This window comes from Coregonus clupeaformis, chromosome 29 (genome assembly GCF_020615455.1).
Source record: "Coregonus clupeaformis isolate EN_2021a chromosome 29, ASM2061545v1, whole genome shotgun sequence".
NCBI classification, from domain to species: domain Eukaryota; kingdom Metazoa; phylum Chordata; class Actinopteri; order Salmoniformes; family Salmonidae; genus Coregonus; species Coregonus clupeaformis.
In genome coordinates this window covers 17125020-17144088 of record NC_059220.1, presented here as the reverse complement: position 1 = coordinate 17144088, position 19069 = coordinate 17125020, and the positions used below count along the sequence as shown (strand labels likewise).

Genomic DNA, 19069 nt, shown 5'->3' with positions numbered 1-19069 from the left:
CGCCACCTGGTTATCAGAAGGGGGAAAGGAGAAGATGAATTGTGTGTCATCTGCGTAGCAATGATAGGAGAGGACATGTGAGGATATGACAGAGCCAAGTGACTTGGTGTATAGCGAGAATAGGAGAGGGCCTAGAACTGAGCCCTGGGGGACACCAGTGGTGAAAGCACGTGGTGCGGAGACAGATTCTCGCCACGCCACCTGGTAGGAGCAACCTGTCAGGTAGGACGCAATCCAAGAGTGAGCCGCGCCGGAGATGCCCAACTCGGAGAGGGTGGAGAGGAGGATCTGATGGTTCACAGTATCAAAGGCAGCAGATAGGTCTAGAAGGACGAGAGCAGAGGAGAGAGAGTTAGCTTTAGCAGTGCGGAGAGCCTCCGTGACACAGAGAAGAGCAGTCTCAGTTGAATGACCAGTCTTGAAACCTGACTGGTTTGGATCAAGAAGGTAATTCTGAGAGAGATAGCAAGATAGTTGGCTAAAGATGGCACGCTCAAGAGTTTTGGAGAGAAAAGAAAGAAGGGATACTGGTCTGTAGTTGTTGACATCAGAGGGCTCGAGTGTAGGTTTTTTGAGAAGGGGTGCAACTCTCGCTCTCTTGAAGACGGAAGGGACATAGCCAGGGGTCAAGGATGAGTTGATGAGCGAGGTGAGGTAAGGGAGAAGGTCTCCGGGAAATGGTCTGGAGAAGAGAGGAGGGGATAGGGTCAAGCGGGTAGGTTGTTGGGCGGCCGGCCGTCACAAGTCACAAGATTTCATCTGGAGAGAGAGGGGAGAAAGAAGTCAAAGCATAGGGTAGGGCAGTGTGAGCAGGACCAGCGGTGTCATTTGACTTAACAAACGAGGATCGGATGTCGTCAACCTTCTTTTCAAAATGGTTGACGAAGTCATCCACAGAGAGGGAGGAGGGGGGAGGGGGAGGAGGATTCAGCAGGGAGGAGAAGGTGGCAAAGAGCTTCCTAGGGTTAGAGGCAGATGCTTGGAATTTAGAGTGGTAGAAAGTGGCTTTAGCAGCAGAAACAGAGGAAGAAAATGTAGAGAGGAGGGAGTGAAAAGATGCCAGGTCCGCAGGGAGTCTAGTTTTCCTCCATTTCCGCTCGGCTGCCCGGAGCCCTGTTCTGTGAGCTCACAATGAGTCGTCAAGCCACGGAGCAGGAGGGGAGGACCGAGCCGGATGTGAGGATTCCTGTGCCACCACCCCGCTGACCAGATGCTCTCGGGGTATGCGAGAACACATGGTCAGACGAGGAGAGAGCAGTAGGAGTAGCAGTGTTTTCTGTGGTAATCCATGTTTCTGTCAGCGCCAAGAAGTCGAGGGACTGGAGGGTAGCATAGGCTGAGATGAACTCTGCCTTGTTGGCCGCAGAACGGCAGTTCCAGAGGCTGCCGGAGACCTGGATCTCCACGTGGGTCGTGCGTGCAGGGACCACCAGGTTAGAGTGGCAGCAGCCATGCGGTGTGAGGCGTTTGTATAGCCTGTGCGGAGAGGAGAGAACAGGGATAGACAGACACATAGTTGACAGGCTACAGAAAATGGCTACAATAATGCAAAGGAGATCGGAATGAAATGAACTAAACATCTGGGAAAGCGAGAGAGCGGGGCCTCCCTCACTTACATTTCACTGAAACACCCAAATATAACTCTCCCAACTTCCACCTCAGAATCTATAATTGTTGTAAACTACAGCGGTTCAATATTTTCTAGGAATAGACTAACTTAGTTTATTCAGCTAGCTAACTTGGTACAGTATTCTTCCGTGAAAACCGTCCAGGGCACCGAATCCTATGACGCCACAGCCAACTAGCATGCCAGCCTCCAACAACACGGTTTAGCACCAATACTCCGCCACAACAAACCACCAGTGTGTCAACACGCCAAGCAGATCATTCGTGTCCGTGTCTAACGTTGTGTAAAGTTCTGGGTTAGTCCCGAAGCTTGAGCAAGTCAGTCGTCAACTTATTCAGCCAGTTAGTTAGCTAGAATAGTTAGCATACTAGCTAGCCATTGCTTTCTGCCAACGAAAAAACCCCTCCTCCCACGGCACGAACACACAGAGAGAGCCAAGCTAACGTTAACTAGTCACCCATGTCCCGAATTCCCTTGAACGACTCTGGTTACCAGTATGTAAAAACAAAACACAAATGTAGGTTATAACTTACCCCTAGCAGCTACTGTTAGCCAGCCAAGTGCAAAGCTAGCCACTGAATCGACTCAGCCAGTTCACGTCTGTTCGCTAGGTCGTTCCAGCTATTGTTTAGTTAGCTATCCAGGTAGCAACAAGCTAGCTACATTTCGAGCATAGTAGCTACTAACTACCTAACGCCAACGCTTCAGACAATGAGGTTAGAAAAACAGCTGAATGGTAGGCAGCTAGCTGGCATAATTACAGGTACTCTCAAGCATGAAACAACTATCCACAGTTGCTAATAGTTACCAGTAGCTACCCTCTAGCTAGTCCAGGTAGTGGGTTAGCTAGCTCAGCCGAATACAATACTTACCTACAATAATTACATACAATAACCTACGATAACTACAATAACCTACGATAACTAACTACAACACCTAACTACAATCTAAATACATGGTTTAAGCTTTACTCAACACCATATAAGCCATATAAGCCAAGCTTACATCCCGCCAGAGAGACACAACCTCACCCGACGACTTCTCTGCTCCACACCACCACCGTCAGATAACCTCCCTATACCACACCACACCACACCGTCAGATAACCTCCATATACCACACCACCGCCGTCAGATAACCTCCCTATACCACACCACACCACACCGTCAGATAACCTCCATATACCACACCACCACCGTCAGATAACCTCCATATACCACACCACCGCCGTCAGATAACCTCCCTATACCACACCACCACCATCAGATAATTTCCCTATACCACACCACCGCTGTCAGATAACCTCTCTATACCACACCACCACCGTCAGATAACCTCCCTATACCACACCACCACCAGGCTCATCTATTATTTGGCACCAAATTAACATTTCCTCACCATCCTGGCAAAAAAAAGTGCATTTTATTAAATATTCATTGGCGATTCATTTTGCGTCTGATCTTTGTCAAACAGAGGAATTAATTGAAGGTTTCCTGCTCTTCTTGTCCAGTTGTTAGAGGCCACCTGAGTACTACTCCTTCATCAAACTTTGATAAACAGATCAAAAAAAATATATAGTATTTGCCAAATTCACTTTCCAAGAACAAACTTTCCAAAGAAGATAGAGTAACCAACTGCTATTAAATGGATGTGTAGGTTAATAACTGGCAAGGAGCACTGTGGCCTGGTTTGTATAGGTGCTCAGTAAAGTTAGTGTAAAATAGGTGTAAATGAAATGAGACACAGCAGTCTAGCATGATGAACAGAATGCTGATGGGCTGATATGTGGCTTTGAACCAGCCAGTAACACATCTTACACACTTTGACACATGTCATGTAGCCTAGCGTAATTCTCTCTGAACCTTGAAGTGTTATCACAAGTACACTACCGGTCAAAAGTTTTAGAACACATAATCATTCAAGGGTTTTTCTTTATTTTTATTATTTTCTACACTGTAGAATAATAGTGAAGACATCACAACTATGAAATAACACATATGGAATCATGTAGTAATCCAAAAAGTTTTAAACAAATCAAAATATATTTTATATTTGAGATTCTCCAAATAGCCACCCTTTGCCTTGATGACAGCTTTGCACACTCTTGGCATATTCTCCACCAGCTTTTACAACAGTCTTGAAGGAGTTCCCACATATGCTGAGCACTTGTTGGCTGCTTTTCCTTCACTCTGCGGTCCGACACATCTCAAACCATCTCAATTTGGTTGAGGTCGGGGGATTGTGGAGGCCAGGTCATCTGATGCAGCACTCCATCACTCTCCGTCATGGTAAAATAGCCCTTACACAGCCTGAAGGTGTGTTGGGTCATTGTCCTATTGAAAAACAAATGATAGTCCCACTAAGCCCAAACCAGATGGGATGGCGTATCGCTGCAGAATGCTGTGGTAGCCATGCTGGTTAAGTGTGCTTTGAATTCTAAATAAATCACAGACAGTGTCACCAGCAAAGCACCCCCACACCATAACACCTCGTCCTCCATGCGTTATGGTGGGAAATACACATGTGGAGATCATCCGTTCACCCACACCGTGTCTCAGAAAGACACAGCGGTTGGAATAACAAATCTCCAATTTGGACTCCAGACCAAAGGACAAATTTCCACCGGTCTAATGTCCATTGCTCGTGTTTCTTGGCCAAAGCAAGTCTCTTCTTGTTATTGGTGTCCTTTAGCAGTGGTTTCTTTGCAGCAATTCGATCATGAAGGTTTGATTCACACAGTCTCCTCTGAACAGTTGATGTTGAGATGTGTCTGTTTGGTATTTGGTATTTTATTAGGATCCCCATTAGCTGTTGCAAAAGCAGCAGCTACTCTTCCTGGGGTCCACACAAAACATGAAACACGACATAATACAGAACATTAATAGACAAGAACAGTTCAAGGACAGAACTACATACATTTTTTTTTAAAGGCACACGTAGCCTACATATCAATACATACACACAAACTATCTAGGTCAAATAGGGGAGAGGCGTTGTGCCGTGAGGTGTTGCGTTATCTGTCTTATGAAACCAGGTTTGCTGTTTATTTGACCAATATGAGATGGAACGGAGTTCCATGCAATAATGGCTCTATATAATATTGTATGCTTTCTTGAATTTGTTCTGGATTTGGGGACTGTGAAAAGACCCATGGTGGCATGTCTGGTGGGGTAAGTGTGTGTGTCAGAGTTGTGTGTAAGTTGACTATGCAAACAATTTGGGATTTTCAACACATTGTTTCTTATAAAAATAAGAAGTGACGCAGTCAGTCTCTCCTAACTCTTAGCCAAGAGAGACTTGCATGCATAGTATTTATATCAGCCCTCTGATTACAATGAAGAGCAAGACATGCCGCTCTGTTTTGGGCCAGCTGCAGCTTAACTAGGTCTTTCCTTGCAGCACTGGACCAGCACTGGACCACAATAATCAAGATTAGACAAAACTAGAGCCTGCAGAACTTGCTTTTTGGAGTGTGGCATCAAAAAAGCAGAGAATCTCTTTATTATTGTGACACTCTGGCTCCATGGACTTTGAGTATTGAGCCAGGGTTGTTCATTTTCTTTTGGGTGTATTTCTATGTTGGGTATTCTGGTTGTTTCATTTCTATGTGTGGTGAATGTTCGTGATTATTCAGGTGACTCCCAATCGGAGGTAACGAGTGACAGCTGTCGGCTCGTTATCTCTGATTGGGAGCCATATTTATACTGTGTGTTTTCTCGTGGGTATTGTGGGTTTTTGTTCCATGTTTCTGTCAGTGTTACAGAGGACTTCACTATCGTCATTTGTTGTTTTTTGTGGTTGCTTTATTAAATAAAGTCATCATGTTCACTCCACGCGCTGCGTATTGGTCCGCTTCTTCAGACGATCGTGACAGAAAAACCCACCATAGAAGGACCAAGCAGCGTGTCCAGGAGCAAGACAGCTGGACATGGGAGGAAGCGCCTGGTAAGGAGATCGAGAGGCTGGCGATGGCCCAGGTGGGCAAATCGTGGTCCTGGGGAGGACATGCTCGGGGGCAAGGGACCTTGGGGGAAGATCAAGGCCCTGGCGAGAGAGGAGCAACGGGCGTCAGCAGGGCCATCATCGTTGGAAGGACGAGAGGCAACCCCAAAAAGTTTTTTGGGGGGCACATGGCTTGGGCGGCTGGGCAGCAGGAGGCTGCTACAGGGAGACGTGGAGAGAAGGCTATCGGATTACGGGAGCCATTGGCCGAGTAGAGGAAGGGAAGTTGTTGCGGCACGGCGTGAGAGACTGATGTGTTACCAGTCCGGTCCGGCCCGTTCCTGATCCCCAGTTAAAGCCAGTGGTGTGTGTTCCCAGTACGGACCGGCCTGTTCCTACTCACGCATCAAGCCCACGGTGTGCGTCGCCAGCCCAGCCCGGCCTGTTCCTGCTCCACGCACAGAACCTACGGTGTGCGTCGCCAGCCCAGCCCGGCCTGTTCATGCTCCACGCACCAAGGATACGGTGTGCGTCGACAGCCCAGCCCGGCCTGTTCCTGCTCCACGCACAGAACCTACGGTGTGCGTCGCCAGCCCAGCCCGGCCTGTTCCTGCTCCACGCACAGAACCTACGGTGTGCGTCGACAGCCCTGCCCGGCCTGTTCCTGCTCCACGCACCAAGGATACGGTGTGCGTTGACAGCCCTGCCCGGCCTGTTCCTGCTCCACGCACCAAGCCCACGGTGTGCGTCGCCAGCCCAGCCCGGCCTGTTCCTGCTCCACGCACAGAACCTACGGTGTGCGTCGCCAGCCCAGCCCGGCCTGTTCCTGCTCCACGCACAGAGGATACGGTGTGCGTCGACAGCCCAGCCCGGCCTGTCCCTGCCACCCGCACCAAGTCTACGGTGCGCGTCGCCAGCCCGACCCGGCCTGTTCCTGCCACCCGCACCAAGTCTACGGTGCGCGTCGCCAGCCCGACCTGGCCTGTTCCTGCCACTCGCACCAAACTGACGGTGCGCGTCGCCAGCCCGGTCCGGCCTGTTCCTGCCACCCGCACCAAGTCTACGGTGCGCGTCGCCAGCCCGGTCCGGCCTGTTCCTTCTCCCCCGCACTAGCCCTGAGATGCGTGTCCTCAGCCCGGTACCTCCAGTTCCGGCACTACGCGCCAGGCCTAAGGTGCGCCTCAGACGGCCAGAGTCTGCCGTCTGCCCAACGGCGCCTGAACTGCCCGTCTGCCCAACGGCGCCTGAACTGCCCGTCTGCCCAACGGCGCCTGAACTGCCCGTCTGCCCAACGGCGCCTGAACTGCCCGTCTGCCCAACGGCACCTGGACTGCCCGTCTGCCCAACGGCGCCTGAACTGCCCGTCTGCCCAACGGCGCTTGAACTGCCCGTCTGCCCAACGGGCGCTAAAGCCGCCCGTCTGTACTGAACCTGCAAAGCCGCCCGTCTGCCATGAGCCTTCAGAGCCGTCCGCCAGACCGGAGACGCTAGAGCCTTCCGCCAGACAGGAGCCGCTAGAGCCTTCCGCCAGACAGGAGCCGCTAGAGCCTTCCGCCAGACAGGATCAGCCAGAGCCTTCCGCCAGACAGGATCAGCCAGAGCCTTCCGCCAGACAGGATCAGCCAGAGCTTTCCGCCAGACAGGATCAGCCAGAGCCTTCCGCCAGACAGGATCAGCCAGAGCCTTCCGCCAGACAGGATCAGCCAGATCCGTCAGCCAGCCATGAGCCGTCCAGCCAGGATCCGCCAGAGCCGTCCAGCCAGGATCCGCCAGAGCCGTCCAGCAAGGATCCGCCAGAGCCGTCCAGCCAGGATCCGCCAGAGCCAGCCAGCCAGGATCCGCCATTCAGTCCGGTGCTGCCCCTTAGTCCGGTGCTGCCCCTCAGCCCGGTGCTGCCCCTTAGCCCGGTGCTGCCCCTTAGTCCGGTGCTGCCCCTGAGTCCGGTGATGCCTCTTAGTCCAGTGCTGTCCCTTAATCCTGTGGGGGTTTAGTTGGGGGTGGTCATTTGGAGGAGGCTACGTAAGCGGGTAGTGACTATGGTGGGGGTGGGGACCACGACCAGTGCCAGAGCCGCCACCATGGACAGACGCCCACCCAGACCCTCCCCTAGACTGTATGTTGGTGCGCCCGGAGTTCGCACCTTTAGGGGGGTACTGTGACACTCTGGCTCCATGGACTTTGAGTATTGAGCCAGGGTTGTTCATTTTCTTTTGGGTGTATTTCTATGTTGGGTATTCTGGTTGTTTCATTTCTATGTGTGGTGAATGTTCGTGATTATTCAGGTGACTCCCAATCGGAGGTAACGAGTGACAGCTGTCGGCTCGTTATCTCTGATTGGGAGCCATATTTATACTGTGTGTTTTCTCGTGGGTATTGTGGGTTTTTGTTCCATGTTTCTGTCAGTGTTACAGAGGACTTCACTATCGTCATTTGTTGTTTTTTGTGGTTGCTTTATTAAATAAAGTCATCATGTTCACTCCACGCGCTGCGTATTGGTCCGCTTCTTCAGACGATCGTGACAATTATGGGCAGACCTCTCCCCATCTTTACAACCATTGAATCTATATGTTTTGACCATGATAGTTTACAATCTAAGGTAACGCCAAGTAATTTAGTCTCCTCAACTAGTTCAACCGCCACACCATTCATTACCAGATTCAGCTGAGGTCTAGAACTTAGGGAATGATTTGTACCAAATACAATGCTCTTAGTTTTAGAGATGTTCAGGACCAGTTTATTAGTGGCCACCCATTCCAAAACAGACTGCAACTCTTTGTTAAGGGTTTCAGTGACTTCATTAGCTTTGGTTGCTGATGCGTACATGGTTGAATCATCAGCATACATGGACACACATGCTTTGTTTAATGCCAGTGGCAGGTCATTGGTAAAAAATAGAAAAGAGTAGAGGGCCTGTGGTACACCACACTTTACATGTTTGACATTAGAGAAGCTTCCATTAAAGAAAACCCTTTGAGTTCTATTAGATAGATAGCTCTGAATCCACGATATGGCAGAGGTTGAAAAGCCATAACACATACGTTTTTTCAACAACAGGTTATGGTCAATAATATCAAAGGCTGCACTGAAATCTAACAGTACAGCTCCCACAATCTTCTTATTATCCATTTCTTTCAACCAATCATCAGTAATTTGTGTCAGTGCAGTACATGTTGAGTGCCCTTCCCTATAAGCATGCTGAAAGTATGTTGTTAATTTGTTTACAGAGAAATAGCATTGTATTAGGTCAAACACAATTTTTTCCAACAGCTTGCTAAGGACTGGCAGCAAGCTTATAGGTCTGCTGTTAGAACCAGTAAAGGCCGCTTTACCATTCTTGGGTAGCGGAATTACTTTGGCTTCCCTCCAGGCCTGAGGACAAAGACTTTCCTCTAGGCTCAGATTAAAGATATGACAGATAGGAGTGGCTATAGAGTCTGCTACCATCCTCAGTAGCTTTCCATCTAAGTTGTCATTATTGATCGATAACAATAATTTTCCCACCTCCCCCACACTAACTTTACAAAATTCTAACTTGCAATGCTTTTCTTTCATTATTTGTTTTTTTATGCATGAATACGATGGCTCACTGTTCATTGTTGACATTTCCTGCCTAAGTTTGCCCACTTTGCCAATGAAGTAATCATTAAAATAATTGGCAACATCAAATGGTTTTGTGATTAATCTGATTCGATGACAGATGGAGTTGAATTTGTCTTTCTGCCCATAATTTCATTTGCAGTACTCCAAAGTTTTTTTCCATCATTCTTTATATCATTGATATTGGCTTCATAATACAGTTTCTTCTTCTTTTTGTTGAGTTTAGTCACACAATTTCTCAATTTGCAGCAAGTACCAGTCAGATGTGCAGCCAGACTTATTAGCCACTCCTTTTGCCCCATCTCTTTCAGCCATACAGTTTTTCAATTCCTCATCAATCCACGGAGCCTTAACAGTTCTAAAAGTCAGTTTCCTAACAGGTGCATGTTTATCAATAATTGGAAGAAGCAATTTCATAAATTAATCAAGTGCAGCGTCTGGATTATCCTTATTAATGCTTTTCCAACAGTCTAGAAGGAGTTCCCACATATGCTGAGCACTTGTTGGCTGCTTTTCCTTCACTCTGCTGTCTGACTCATCCCAAACCATCTCAATTGGGTTGAGGTCGGGGGATTGTGGAGGCCAGGTCATCTGATGCAGCACTCCATCACTCTCCTTCTTGGTCAAATAGTCCTTACACAGCCTGGAGGTGTGTTGGTCATTGTCCTGTTGAAAAATAAATGATAGTCCCACTAAGCCCAAATCAGATGTGATGGCATATCGTTGCAGAATGCTGTGGTCGCAATGCTGGTTAAGTGTGCCTTGAATTCTAAATAATTCACAGACAGTGTCACCAGCAAAGCACCCCCACACCATAACACCTCCTCCTCCATGGGAAAAACACATGCAGAGATCACCCGTTCACCCACACCGCGTCTCACGGTTGGAACCAAAAATCTCAAATTTGGACTCCAGACCAAAGGACACATTTCCACCGGTCTAATGTCCATTGCTCGTGTTTCTAGGCCCAAGCAAGTCTCTTCTTCTTATTGGTGTCCTTTAGTAGTGGTTTCTTTGCAGCAATTCGACCATGAAGGTCTGATTCACACAGTCTCCTCTGAACAGTTGATGTTGAGATGTGTCTGTTACTTGAACTCTCGCATTTATTTAGGCTGCAATTTCTGAGGCTGGTAACTCTAATGAACTTATCCTCTGCAGCAGAGGTTACTCTGGGTATCCATTCCTGTGGCGGTCCTCATGAGAGCCAGTTTCAAAGTTCTTGAAATGTTCCATATTGACTGACCTTCATGTCTTAAAGTAATGATGGACTGTCGTTTCTCTTTGCTTATTTGAGCTGTTCTTGCCAAATAGGGCTATATTCTGTATACCCCCCTACCTTGTCACAACACAACTGATTGGCTCAAACGCATTAAGAAGGAAAGAAATTCCACAAATTAACTTTTAAGAAGGCACACCTGTTAATTGAAATGCATTCCAGGTGACTACCTCATGAAGCTGGTTGAGAGAATGCCAAGAGTGTGCAAAGCTGTTATCAAGGCAAAGGGTGGCTATTTGAAGAATGTCAAATCTAAAATATATTTTGATTTGTTTAACACTTTTTTGGTTACTACATGATTCCATATGTGTTATTTCATAGTTGTGATGTCTTCACTATTATTCTACAATGTAAAAAATAGTGAAAATAAAGAAAAACCCTTGAATGAGTAGGTGTGTCCAAACTTTTGACTGGTAGTGTATATATATCGTGAATCGCCATAACGTGAATCGCCATAATCGCCAACCCTATGGTCACCCAGCATAGGAACAGAGTTAGGGGAAACATTGAGCAATGTTTGAATTGCGCTTTACGTACCCACACATACAGGAGGAAACATAGGTAGACGTCTCACCTGTGTTAGCAGGATGCAGGTTGGCCAGAGCTACTATCTGGTGTCCAGCAGAAACACACTGCAGCTGTCTTTGCCTCCACTGCAACAACACAATACATCAGAGAGATGAATGCCTTCACTACATGAAGGTGCAACTATGTAAAATGCAAGTGTCACTTTCACTATGATCTGAAACATATTAATTTTAGCGTGACTTGTATCCTGAAATGCAAGTTCCTCTACTAGCATGTATTCTAAATGTTATCAACCTTTATTTCTGTAATTATGAATTTCACCCACAATCTGTAGATGCTACATCCATTTTTGGACTTACAGTGCCTTCAGAAAGCATTCACACCCCTTGACTTTTTCCACATTTTGTTGTGTTACAGCCTGAATTAAAAATTGATTAAATTATTTTCCTTGTCACTGGTCTAACTCCCGAGTGGCGCAGTGGTCTAAGGCACTGCATCGCAGTGCTAGCTGTGCCACTAGAGATCCTGGTTTGAATCCAGGCTCTGTCGTAGCCGGCCGCGACCGGGAGACCCATGGGGCGGCGCACAATTGGTCCAGGGTAGGGGAGGGAATGGCCGGCAGGGATGTAGCTCAGTTGGTAGAGCATGGCATTTGCAATGCCAGGGTTGTGGGTTCGATTCCAGTATGAAAAATAAATAAAAAATAAATGTATGCACTCACTCTGGATAAGAGCGTCTGCTAAATGACGTAAATGTAAATGTCTACACACAATACCCCATAATGTCAAAGTGGAGTTATGTTTTTTTGACATTTTTACAAATGAATAACAAATGTCAAGCTGGAATGTATTGAGTCAATAAGTATTCAACCCCTTTGTTATGGCAAGCCTAAATAAGTTCAGAAGTAAAAATGTGCTTAACAAGTCACAATGTGTTTAACACGATATTTGAATGACTGCCTCATCTCTGTACCCCACACATATAATTATCTGTAAGGTCCCTCAGTTGAACAGTGAATTTCAAACACAGATTCAACCACAAAGAACAGAGAGGTTTTCCAATGCCGCGAAAAGAAGGGCACCTATTGGTAGATGGGTAAAAAAAACTAATAAAAGCAGACATTAAATATCATGGAGCATGGTAAAGTTATTAATGACACTTTGGATGGTGTATCAATACACCCAGTCACTACAAAGACACAGGCGTCCTTCTTAACTCAGATGCCGGAGAGGAAGGAAACCGCTCAGGGATTTCACCATGAGGCCAATGGTGACTTTAAAACAGTTACAGAGTTTAATGGCTGTGATAGGAAAAAACTGAGGATGGATCAACAACATTGTAGTTACTCCACAATACTAACCTAATTGACAAAGTGAAAAGAAGGAAGCCCGTACAGAATACAAATATTCCAAAACATGGATCCTGTTTGCAACAAGGCACTAAAGTAATACTGCAAAAACTGTGGTAGGGCAATTAACTCTTTGTCCTGAATACAAAGTGTTATGTTTGGGGCAAATCCAAAACAACACATTACTGAGTACCACTCTCCATATTTTCAAGCATAGTGGTGGCTGCATTATGTTATGGGTATGCTTGTAATCGTTAAGGACTGGGGAGTTTTTCAGGATAAAAAAGAAATGGAATGGAGCTAAGCACAAGCAAAATCCTAGAGGAAAACCTGGGTCATTCTGCTTTCCACCAGACACTGGGAGATGAATTCACCTTTCAGCAGGACAATAACCTAAAACACAAGGCCAAATCTACACTGGAGTTGTTTACCAAGAAGACAGTGAATGTTCCTTAGTGACGGAGTAACAGCTTTGACTTAAATCTACTTGAAAATATACTGTATGGCAAGACCTGAAAATGGTCTAGCAATGATCAACAACCAATTTGACAGAGCTTGAAGAATTTTGAAAATAATAATGGGCAAATGTTGCACAATCCTGGTGTGGAAAGCTCTTAGTGCCTTACCCAGCAAATTCCACAGCTGTAATCGCTGCCAAAGGTGCTGCTACAAAGTATTGACTCAGTGGTGTAAATGAGGTATTCCTGTATTTAATTTCAATAAATTTGCAAAAATGTGTAAAAACTTGTTTTTACTTTGTCATTATGGGGAATTGTGTGTAGATATATCTTTTTTTTCATCCATTTTGAATTCAGACTGTAACACAACAAATGGGGAATAAGTTCATAAGGGTTATGAACACATTCTGAAGGAACTGTATGTACCCATTGATTCTTGAAGAATATACCTTATGAGCTTCAATGATTCTTGAAGAATATAATTTATGAGCTTTCAACTGTCATACCCCATCAGAACCCAAAATATACAGTAAGCTTGTTTTACTCCAATGTTTGTAAATAAAGTAAATGTAAACAAAAACTTTACAGCCTAAAAACATGGTTAAAACTAGCATGTTGATATCATGGATGGTTAGTCGTTGCATCCATAGCTCTGTCTATGAATTTCAAAGTGGTTACATTTCTCCAGCCACATCTCTCAGCTTTTTTACTGAAACAGGGGCAGAGACGACACATTGTTATTGTTTCAACTTCTGATTTGCCGCTTTAATCTTAATCTAACTAGCAAAGCACAGTATCTACCTAGCTAGAAAGCTAAACCCACACACAAAACCCAAGCAACCCATCATTCTCAGCTAGCTAGAACTAGTGACAGAAAATGAAAGCTGTGACAGCAATGAATATAATTACCTTATCAACGCGACTACTTTCATTTTCTTTATGCAATATTTCGGTAGACATAAACCGTTACTAAATGCATAATCCGACAATGTTATCCATGTTTTACTCTTAATTTCTGTACAGCATAGCAATCAGTCACAGTTACAGTTACAGTTCAGCATGTACACAAAAACACATGTGAAGATGTGACGTAAGCACAACCACACTTCCTGGATGAAAGGACCCTAATGAATAAAGCCGTCCTGTGAGGTGCAGGTGCCTGATTGAAAATAACCCTTTTATTACAACTAGCACTTTGCACGCTAGTCCAGTACACATGAGCTGCTAATAGGTTACACTGCAATATTTTTGCATAGCTTTGCAGTTGAGCTGTTTCTGTAGGATTGTTTGTATTGCCAAATGTGGAGAAACTGCTGATGGTGTAGTTGTTTTGATGAGTAAATTAACAGATGGTCTCATAGACTTGACATAACATAGTAAACGTAAATCCGGGACACTCAAATTAGTATGATATGTTAGGTTTGGTATGGTTACATAAGGTAGAAGGTTACTTAACACAAAAACCGCATAGAGGGAGGTGGGCTTATAACGTGAACGTCTAGCAACCCAAAGGTTGCGTGTTCAAATCTCATCACTGATAACTTTAGCATTTTAGTTAATTAGCAACTTTGCAAGTACTTACTACTTTTTAGCTACTTTACAACTACTTAGCATGTTAGCTAACCCTAACCTTAACCCTTTTAGCTAACCCTTCCCCTAACCCTAACCTTAACCCTTTTAGCTAACCCTAACCTTAACTCCTGAGCTAGCTAACAGTGTTAGCCACCTAGCTAATGTTTTCCTCAACAAATTGGAATTCGTAACACATAAGTTTAGCAAATTCGTAACAAATTGGGGGGGGTTCCACTAAGCTAACATATGGAATTGTTTTAAGATGGTCATGCCATGGATAATTTTAGCTATTTGATTTAGAATTTTAGGACCCCTTTAGGTATATATATATAAAAAAAAGTTTTGAATTTGGGCTTGACTACTATAGCCCATTGAAACGAATTGAATATCACATTCATAAATGGCAAAAAAGACAGTAAGAAAAATACATAAGGAATCAGTCTTCTCATGAAAACATCTGTAGCGTCCGAACGGTTTGGCCTATGGAAAGACGAGACTGTGAATTTGGTGGAGTTGCCCAAAAAATGACAGTGCATTCGAAAAGTATTCAGACCCCTGGACTTTTTCCACATTTTGTTACGTTACAGCTTTATTCTAAAATTTATTATATTGTTTTTCCCCCTCATCAATCTACACACAATACCCCATGAAGCAAAAACAGGTTTTTAGACATTTTTGCAAATATATTTAAAATAAAATGGAAATGGAAAAGCATTTAGACCCCATGACTTTTTCCAAATTTTGTTACATTACAGCCTTATTCCCCCCCCCCCCCATCATCCTACATACAATACCCCATAATGACAAAGCAAAAACATGTTTTTAGAAATTTTTGCAAATGTATAAAAAATAAAATATTGATATATTACATTTACATAAGTATTCAGACACTTTACTCAGTACTTTGTTGAAGCACCTTTGGCAGCATTTACAGCCTCGAGTCTTTTTGGGTATGACACTACAAGCTTGGCACACCTGCATTTGGGGAGTTTCTCCCATTCTTCTCTGCAGATCCTCTCAAGCTCTGTCAGGTTGGATGGAGAGCATTGCTGCACAGCTATTTTCAGGTCTCTCCAGAGATGTTCGATCGGGTTCAAGTCCGGGCTCTGTCTGGGCCACTCAAGGACATTCAGAGACTTGTCCTAAAGCCACTCCTGCGTTGTCTTGGCTGTGTGCTAAGGGTTGTTATCCTGTTGGAAGGTGAGCCTTCACCCCAGTCTGAGGTCTTGAGTGCTCTGGAGTAGGTTTTCATCAAGAATCTCTCTGTACTTTGCTCCGTTCATCTTTGCCTCGATCCTGACTAGTCTTCCAGTCCCTGCTGCTGAAAAACAACCCCACAGCATGATGCTGCCACCACCATGCTTCACCGTAGGGATGGTGCCAGGTTTCCTCCAGACGTGACGCTTGGCATTCAGGCCAAAGAGTTCAATCTTGGTTTCATCAGACCAGAGAATCTTGTTTCTCATGGTCTGAGAGTCTTTAGGTGCCTTTTGGCAAACTCTAAGCGGGCTGTCATGTGCCTTTTACTGAGGAGTGGCTTCCGTCTGGTCACTCTACTATAAAGGCCTGATTGGTGGAGTGCTGCCGAGATGGATGTCCTGCTGGAAGGTTCTCCCATCTCCACAGAGGAACTCTAGAGCTCTGTCAGAGTGACCATCGGGTTCTTGGTTACCTCCCTGACCAAGGCCCTTCTCCCCAAATTGCTCAGTTTGGCCGGGCGGCCAGCTCTAGGAAGAGTCTTGGTTGTTCCAAATGTCTTCCATTTAATAATGATGGAGGCCACTGTGTTCTTGGAGACCTTCAATGCTGCAGAAATATTTTGGTACCCTTTGCCAGATCTGTGCCTCGCCACAATCCTGTTTCTGACCTCTACGGACAATTCCTTCAACCTCTTGGCTTGGTTTTTGCTCTGTCATGCACCGTCAACTGTGGGACCTTATATAGACAGGTGTGTGCCTTTCCAAATCATGTCCAGTCACTTGAATTGACCACAGGTGGACTCCAATCAAGTTGTAGAAACATCTCAATGATGATCAATGGAAACAGGATGCACCTGAGCTCAATTTCGAGTATCATAGTAAAGGGTCTGAATACTTATGTAAATAAGGTATTTCTGTTTTATATTTTAAATAAATTTGCAAAAATTTATAAAAACCTGTTTTCACTTTGTCATTATGGGGTATTGTGTGTAGATTGCTGAGGATTTTGATTTATTTAATCCTTTTTAGAATAAGGCTGTAACGTAACAAAATGTGGAAAAGGTCAAGGCGTCTGTGTTAGGCCTACTGCTGCTAGGTAGCTCTCTCTCTGCTCTCTCCCTCCCCTCTGTCTGTCCTTGATTGCAGGAGTGAAGTCTGGTGTGCGGGAGTCAGGGTTCCAGCTGCAGCTCATTCACCATAATCACCTCAGCCTTTAAGACCCGGTCAAACTTGCCACTCATCGTCAGATCATAGTCAAGACTACCATATTATTGGAACCTGACTCCTGCCTCCGCTTCACTCCTGCCACCACCATCCTGCTTACCACTACCGGACCTTCCTTTTGGACTCACCACGGACACTAGGACGTTACGGTACCACTCCTGCTCTGAACCTGGATCTGTTACCCTCCCTGTTAACCTGGACTTGCTCTTCCCCTATTATTGGAAACCTGGACAAATTGAACTTTTGTAAATAAACCTGTTAAACCTTCTCTGGCTCGGTGTAGTTGTCTGCATTTGGGTTCATATCTAGTTAAATCGTGACAGTATGATCTGACCAACATGAACCCAGCAGACAGTAGCTCGGATACCACCCCAGAGTGCACTCAGATTCGGACTGCCATAGCCAATCAGGGCATTTTACTTGGCCAACATGATACCTTGTTTAAGACTATTTCTGAGAACAGTCAGGTGCTGCTTAATCAGGTTCAATTACTCACCAATCAAGTGTCTGCCCTTACTACTCAAGTTAATAATGCACCCTCGTGCATGGCATACAAACTGCTCCTTCTCCTGCTCCGCCTGTTTTTCTTGCCCCTCCAGCCCAGATCAGAGAGCCTTTTGTTCCTGCTCCAGAGCGCTATGACGGGAACATGGGAACCTGTGGTGATTTTTTTGACTCAGTGCTCGTTGGTGTTTGAACAACAGCCCCTCACCTACGCCTCCGAAAGAGCCCGTATTGCCTACCTTATCAACGCTACTAGCGGTTCCGCTCGTTCCTGGGGATCCGCGGTCTGGGAGAGCCAGTCGGACATTTGCAACGCTTACGTTGCCTTCACCACTGAGATGAGGAAGGTTTTTCGACCACCCCGTACGGGGCAAGGAGGCTGCTAAACGTTTGTTGTCTCTTCGGCAGGGGTCTCGCAGTGTGGCGGAGATGGCAGTGGAGTTTCGAACTTTAGCGGCAGTGAGTGGTTGGAATGACGAGGCATTACAAGGAGTGTTCATTAATGCTTTGGCTGAGACCTTGAAGGATGAATTGGTGTCATATGATGAATCGCCTACGCCGGATAATCTTATTTCACTCACCATCAGGTTGGATAATCGGATTCGGGAGCGCCGCCGGGAGAGGAGTGGTAGTTCCAAGCAACCTGTCTGTCGTCAACCAACTCCTCCCCGCCTCTTCCCTAAGGAGAGGGCCGAGTCTTCCCGAGTCGATACTAGGAGCACTGAATCCGAAGCCATGGAGGTGGGTCGTGCACGGTTGTCCTCAGAGGAGCGGGCACGTCGTATTCAGGCTCGGGTCTGCCTGTATTGTGGAGAAGCTGGTCATTTCGTTCCTTCCTGCCCAGTTCGTCCGGGAAAAGGGCCGGCTCATCATTAATGGGAGAAGTTTTGGTGAGCCGAGCAGCGGATTCTTCCTCTTCTCCCCGCATTCTGCTCCAGGCATCCCTTCAGTGGCAGTCCCAGGTTTTCCCTGTTAGTGCGCTGGTTGACTCTGGTGACGATGAAAGCTTTTTGGATCGAGAGTTGGCTCAACAAATGGATTTAGAGACTGTACCTATGGACCATCCGCTGCAGGCTAAGGGTCTAAATGGACAATTGTTGACCCGTATTACTCATCAGACTGAGCCTGTTTGTCTCAGTGTCGGGTAATCATCAGGAGAACATTCAGTTTCACATCATTGACTGCCCTCAGACTCCCCTGGTCCTTGGTATCCCCTGGCTCATAAGACACAATCCACACATTGATTGGGTGACAGGTAGAATTGTTTCATGGAGCACATTTTGTCATGTGAATTGTTTGTGTTCTGCTCAGACCCCTGCCAGCACTGTGCCTCAACCTCCACTGGAGTCCATGGATCTCTCTGCTGTCCCTGACGTGTATCATGACCTGGCATCCGTTTTCTGCAAACACAGAGCTACTTCTCTTCCTCCTCACCGGCCTTACGACTGCGCCATTGACCTCCAGCCAGGAGCCCCTCTCCCCAGCAGTCGCCTGTACAATCTCTCCCGCCCGGAGACGGAGGCTATGGAGAACTACATTCGGGACTCCTTGGCGGCAGGTATTATTCGTCCTTCCTCGTCACCTGTAGGAGCAGGATTCTTTTTGTTGGAAAGAAGGATAAGACCCTCAGACCCTGTATTGATTTCCGTGGACTTAACAACATCACCATTAAGAACAAATATTCTCTGCCTTTAATTAATTCTGCTTTTCCCCTCCTACATGGTGCAACTATCTTTACCAAACTGGATCTACGAAATGCGTATCACCTGGTGCGCATTCGTAAAGGTGATGAAT

At 46.0% G+C, this 19069-nt stretch overlaps 1 long non-coding RNA gene across 7 annotated transcripts in view; it reads right to left on the bottom strand.

Annotated features, from left to right (window-relative positions):
* Nucleotides 1–13858, bottom strand: part of LOC121544766 — a 111793-nt gene extending 97935 nt beyond the window's left edge. For all 7 annotated transcript variants that reach the window (XR_006657603.1, XR_006657604.1, XR_006657601.1 and 4 more), the window contains exons 1-2: nucleotides 13686–13858; nucleotides 11017–11095 (exon numbers count right to left, since the gene is read on the bottom strand). This is a non-coding gene — a long non-coding RNA (uncharacterized LOC121544766). The remainder of the gene's footprint in view (nucleotides 1–11016; nucleotides 11096–13685) is intronic.
* Nucleotides 13859–19069: the final 5211 nt, after the last annotated feature.